Consider the following 6,003-nt stretch of genomic DNA (forward strand, 5'->3'; position numbering starts at 1 on the left):
GAGAAGGAATAGAGGGATGGGGGAAGAGGGAAGAAAGACTGTAATTTGAGTTTGCAAATGTAACACACTGAAGTTTGTTTCCTCACCCTCTTCCCCCAACCTTGGCTGACGTTCTCGGATGCAAGCTGCACTCCCCTCTCCCTGAGGCTTTATAATGGTCTTTATGCTTGAAATGTAGCTGGACCCAATGGTTTTACTGTCTACCCAGACATACCCTACACTGTTTCTGAGGCAGGGAAGGGGCTTTTATTCCTATATGTGTGAACACAGCTTCAGTGTCTTGCTAAATGTTGGCTGCTAGCACTGACAGCTCCCAAACCTTTTATTACTGCAAATGACATGGACTGTGAGAATGGATCTGCCTTTCACACTGAAATGAAGAGCCTAGTGGATTGCTTGGTCCTAGACCAAGCCTTCAAAGACCCACAAACCACCTCTATGTGTTTTAAACTGTCTGCAGTCCCGGAACCTTTGAGATAGGAATTGGATCTTGTTTACCGATGAAGTGCTTTGAGACTTGTTGCCTTCTTTTCCCTCCGACATGACCCTGGGAAGGGAGCAGCAGCATGTATTTAGTGGAGTAGAGAAGCTTCTTGAAGCAGCGTCCTGGGGCTCCAAATACCTTGGTGTTCACATGTCATGAGCTGACTTGCTGTTGAAAAGGATCAAGAGTGTGGAATGCTCCTTTGTGTCTGGTAACTGGATCCTGTGGACACATGGTAGGGTGATGTGGTGATGTAACTCTTCCTTTAGCCATAGCTTATTTACATTGTTCTGATAGTAGCCCCCAAGCTGCTGAACACCAGGTTACTGTGACTGACCAAAAAGCTGCCGGTTTGGCTGTATTAAGAGCCTTCTACGATGTTGATGCTCTGTCTGGACAGAGTACGTGGTGATTGATTGTATGGTGAAGCTGACTTAGAGCAATATATGTGGGTAAAGGTGGCCCAGGCCTGTTCACCATGGAGGGAATACAAAGGGAATTCTTATCCTGCTTGTTTTTATAGAGGTTTTCTTAAGTATTGTCTAAAGTTGACTTTTCTGCCCTTAACCTTCTTGTTGAGGTTGGAAGCTCAGCCTCTGTAGCCTTGTGACTCGTGTTAGCCACTGTACCATTTGGACCTGCTTGGAGCAGGACCATGCAGTGTTAAGGATGAATGCCAGCGGGTGTGCAGCAGCAAACGCGCTGGGCTAGGCTGAGCTAGTGGCTGCGGGAAGGTTGGGGGTAGAAATTTATGAAAATGTAGTGGTGGTGCTTTCTGAACTGCCAGCTCCTGCATTACTGCAAGGCCTGGCAGGGGGGTAAGTCATTCAACTTCATGTCTGGTGGGAAAAGTACAAAATGCAATCACTGCTCCCTTAGCTCTAAGCTGGGGATTAAACAATGGCGTGCCGGGACCTTCCTTTGAGGAATGACCTGGAAACGGTGTTAACTCCTTTACTGGTGGTTCGAAGCATGCAGATGCTCCGCCCAGCCAGGCCTTCACCTTCCCTAAATAGCAAGCTTGGTGACCTCCCGCAGGATGGCTGGAAGCCCTGCGGGGTCCTTTGCTGGTGGCCTTGCCAGCATGGGATGACAAGGCAGCTTCGTGGGACAGCAGCGCCATCTCGAGTCCCTGCCTCCAGCCAGCCTCCTGCGGGCAGTTCAGATGCTGCTCCACTCCATGGTACCTTTTAGTCTTCAGTCACCTATTTGGAAGTGACTTGCCACTTGAGTATTTTACGTATTTGTAGATTTTTTTTTTTTAAATGTGTTGCCTTTATTAAATGTGCTTGTTCCAAGACAGCCTTATTGCCTGCTGTCAATGCTTGATTCTTCTAGAACTTTTTGTCTTTTGTTGGCCTCTAGCTTTGGTGATGATCCTGCAATCTTCCCAGCTTTTCTTTTGTGTTGAGCAATAATTAAGGAGGCAGAGTTTTGATTTGTTTTCCTCTTCACCTGATGTTGTCTTAAGTACATGTTCAGAGACCCACCAGCAGTAGTTCAGCTTGCCTAGATTTCCAGAGGGCTTTCTGCAGATTTCTGTATTCCATATTACTATAATTACTTCTAAATATTTTGAGAAGATTCCTACTCTTGCTCTGAGATATTTGTGACATGGCAATGACAGATTAAGTATCTTTTTTTTTTTTAGTATGAGCTCAGGTGAGTGTTGGAGCCACAGTCCTCAGACTCATGGTATCTTAAAACAGAGGTGGCTGTTAGAGGGTGGTGATGTGCTAATTCAGCATTACTTCCACTTCAGTTTCAGAATATTGAACGTGATAGCTTCCACTGTTAATGTCGCTCGACTTCATGATATAAATGTCTTTGCAAAATGGTGGAATACAGAGTGGTATATTTTCACAAACTCAGAGTGGAGATGCTGCTGCCTCTGAAGTATGTGCAGCTAAATTAAACAAAGAACACCCTTTTATTCCTACCATCTACCTCCCTACTGCAGTTCCTTGTTCCTGCCCTCTATTAGGAATACCCTCTAACACAGTTTCATCTGATAAAATGGTGGATATATGTGCTTACAGTCTCTGCTGATGTGCCATGGTGTTTCGAAGCTGCTGGTCAGCTGTGAGGAAGAGAGCTTATGCCTTTGAGTCACAGTTTCAGGCTCTGTTTGCAGCCTGAGAGTAAAGGGTGCCTTTGGCTTGCAATCACAAGGACTAGTGGGTACACAATGAAGTTTCAGTTGTTCGGGGTTGAACGGACAGATGGGCGTGCTTTCTCATGCAGCGCAAAGCCAAACTGTGGAATTAATTGCTGCAGAATGTACTGGGGAACAGAAGTATAAATGTTTTTTTTAAAAAGGGGCTGGTTAAACAATGGTCTGATGCATCCACTAACTCAGGGAGATTTTAAGTTGCTGTAAATAAGAAAATTATGCTGAGGAAAGATGACTTTTCTATGGGCTCTTAAGAATTGGTCAAAGATGGAGACAATATATGCTAGGCTAGGTAAAACACTCGTCTGATCTTGTGGGGTTTAGTTTACTCTGACAGTTGTGAACCAAACTAATTTTAAAAGCAGTCTCAAATTGATCTATCAAAAAAACTGTATCTGCATGTAAGATGTGCAAATACTCTACTGATTGTGGCATAACTGCTTAAATGCTGTGCCTCCTGCAGGGGTGAGCCCCTCAGGACAGAGTATTCTGGTTTCAGCTTCTTCTAAATGTGGTCTTGCACGGTCCAAAAACAAACACTGTTGGGATGGTCCTGTTATACATTATTGTTCATGGTCAGTTTGCCTTATGGATGCTTATGGAAATGTATTACTTACATTTGGAATGGAAAACAGCATTGCTACTTTCTAGCCAAGCGATGCAGGACCAAGAAAACTCCTCATGCACTCTTCTGTGTGTGAGCCACCTTGTGGAAAAAAATAATGGGCTACTAAAGGCTAAAGCGCCACATCAATTTAAATCAATAATGCATTTACCTGTAGAACTCAAATACAGGTCAATGTGTTTTAACTGCTTTCATAATTCATAAATGCTAGAATTTGTAGGGTTGGGTTTTTTTAATGCCCCTTGTACCCCCTTACCCTCATCCATGTGAGAAGCAGAAGGAGGGTGGTCATGGGAATGACTTCATCTCTGCCATAGAAGCATCCCGAACTGAATGTAATGAAGCAGAAACCTGATCTGTGAGTACTTCCTTTTTGTAGGAGCCCTCAGAGTCAAGGGTGTTGCTGTCTAAAGGTGATTATACCTTCTGGAAATGCTGCTCCTGGCCTCTACAGACTCACATGCATTTAATATGCATCCATATATTAAAAAAAAAAAAATTAAATTAATGGAGTGGGGAAGGGAGGGTGACAGCTTTTTCCTTTCACTAATCTGTCAGTACCTAAACCCCATCAACAGAGTCTTTATAGCACTAATGCAATGATGCTATCAAGAGTAGCAGAGAAAATCTCTGCTGTTTTGCTTAATAGGATACTTACAACTTTATTCAGTTACTGTCACAGAGTATTTGTATCCTTGAGATGAAACTGGACACAGATGTCTGCAAAAAAAGGCAAATATTGCTGAGACTCCAACTTAACTGCAATGCTGCTACAGCGATTAAAATATTCAACTCCCACAACAAAGCCTGGCCTTTTCATGCTTTGTCTACAATGGAAAATTGTATGAGATTTTAACTAAGACAGTAAATCACTAAAATGTTTTAAAGTAGGAGATTTCCCTCTTGGCAGGCTGATTAATTTGGAAAAGATGCCACAAAATATAAAGCAGATACTGTACGATAAAAAGAATGAAATCTTTAAAACTGCAGGGTTTTTTTTTCCCCCTTTGAGTCTTCTTTGCATGTGCAGAGCTTTTGATTCTCCCTACTTCCCAGTACAAAGTATTCATAATGGAAACTAGTACTACAGTAAGATTTGTGATGGGATGGGACTGTGTTTTGGTTTTGTTTTTTAAAAAGCAAGCCACTTCTGATTTGTATTTCACACTTATCTTCTCTGGAATAGCTGAAACACTGCTGTGTTATGTAGATGCATTCTTATGTGTTAATTATAAACCCTACAGCTCCTTGGTTTTCTGTCTGTGCTGCCCAGCTTGTCTCTGCACAATGTTTTTGTCAGGTGTCCTGTGCTCTACATTGTCATCCTTCCTACTGCTGCTTGTCTGTTCCTTATGCCTGACCCTCTGTCACTTGCTTTTTATTCTTGGGACAATCCCCTTTTTCAGAAAGCTCCCTCTTTTTAACCCGACAACATTATTAACCTCCCCTACCTCCTCCTGTTCACAAAAAATTTTTGTAGTGTTTGTCAAAGTTGCATTGTAAACTCCTTATGGCAGACCTGTGTCATCTTTTCTGTGTTTGTAAGGTGATGTGTATTCTTGCAGTACTATCTAAAAATAAATGTGGTATTAAGTTAATCATTAGTTTTCTGTTTGAGGCTGAACATAATAAAGGTATTGCTTTGTTCCTAACAAGACTATGTAAATGTGAATGCTTTACACACTGTCATCTGCCACATTGCCTGGCTGCACATTGAAGGTTTTCTTGACTCTGTTCTCTAGGTTAGGAGCTAACAGCCTGATTTTAACCAATCTCTAAGAAAATGTTACTTTTTATTTTTTTCGTAACAACATAAATGGCAGGTTAAGGAAGCGCTTGAGGCCAGTTCACCCTGTGTAACGGAACTTAACTAGTGAAAGGTTCACAACTGGGGCCTTGAGCTGGCAATGCTACAGAAGAGAGGCAGAGCACCCATGTGGTTAGCCATGCTCGAGCTGGGTGATGCTAAAACTGTATGGCGTTTTATTTTTCCTATCCAACAACGACCATCGTTGCTCTGTGCTTCCAAAGTAGTAAAACCCGTGCTCTTCAGCTGTTTTTTGAGTACAGATCAATTTTGCACTTGATTTCTAATAAATATCTGGGCTTATTCTTAATGCCCAGTACAGCCCCGCTGGCCTTTGCTCGGAAATGGGACTGAAAATGAGAGAGGCCTTGACAGTTGCCGTAAATCACCACCTGGGGACGAGCCGCAGCCCCATTCCCCGATGACACACGTACACTCTCTGCCTGCCGCCTTGACCTACCCCTGCCTCTCCGCGCTAATACCTACGTCGTTTGTCAGTCTCCCCCGCCTCCCCGAAACAGGGGTACATGTCGTCACGGGGCAGCCGCGCCACAAACCCCGGGCGGTGGCCGCCTGGGGCAGCGCGTCCCCCTGCGGCCGGGCCGAGGGGAGGGGCGGCGTCCTGAGGGAAACGCTCGCGCCCGCCGGCGCGGAGGGCGGGAAGGTCTCGCGCCCGCTTCCCCCCGCCCTCACCCCGCGGCCAGCGTCCGCCCGCGCGCGCGCTGCTTGCTGCTGAGGTAAGGACGCCTGCGTGGCGCCGTGACGCAACCGTTGCCGCAGAAACGCCCCGCCCCTGCTCCCGCCGCCCCGTGTCGTTCCCCCCCCCCCTCCCCGTCCCGGTGCGGCGCGGTCCAGCGGAGCGGCCGGGAGGCGCCTGTCACCTTCAACGGGGCCGGCCCGGGCGGGAGGCGCGC

This window comes from Phaethon aethereus (genome assembly GCF_964289735.1).
Source record: "Phaethon aethereus genome assembly, chromosome: 19".
Lineage (NCBI taxonomy): Eukaryota > Metazoa > Chordata > Aves > Phaethontiformes > Phaethontidae > Phaethon > Phaethon aethereus.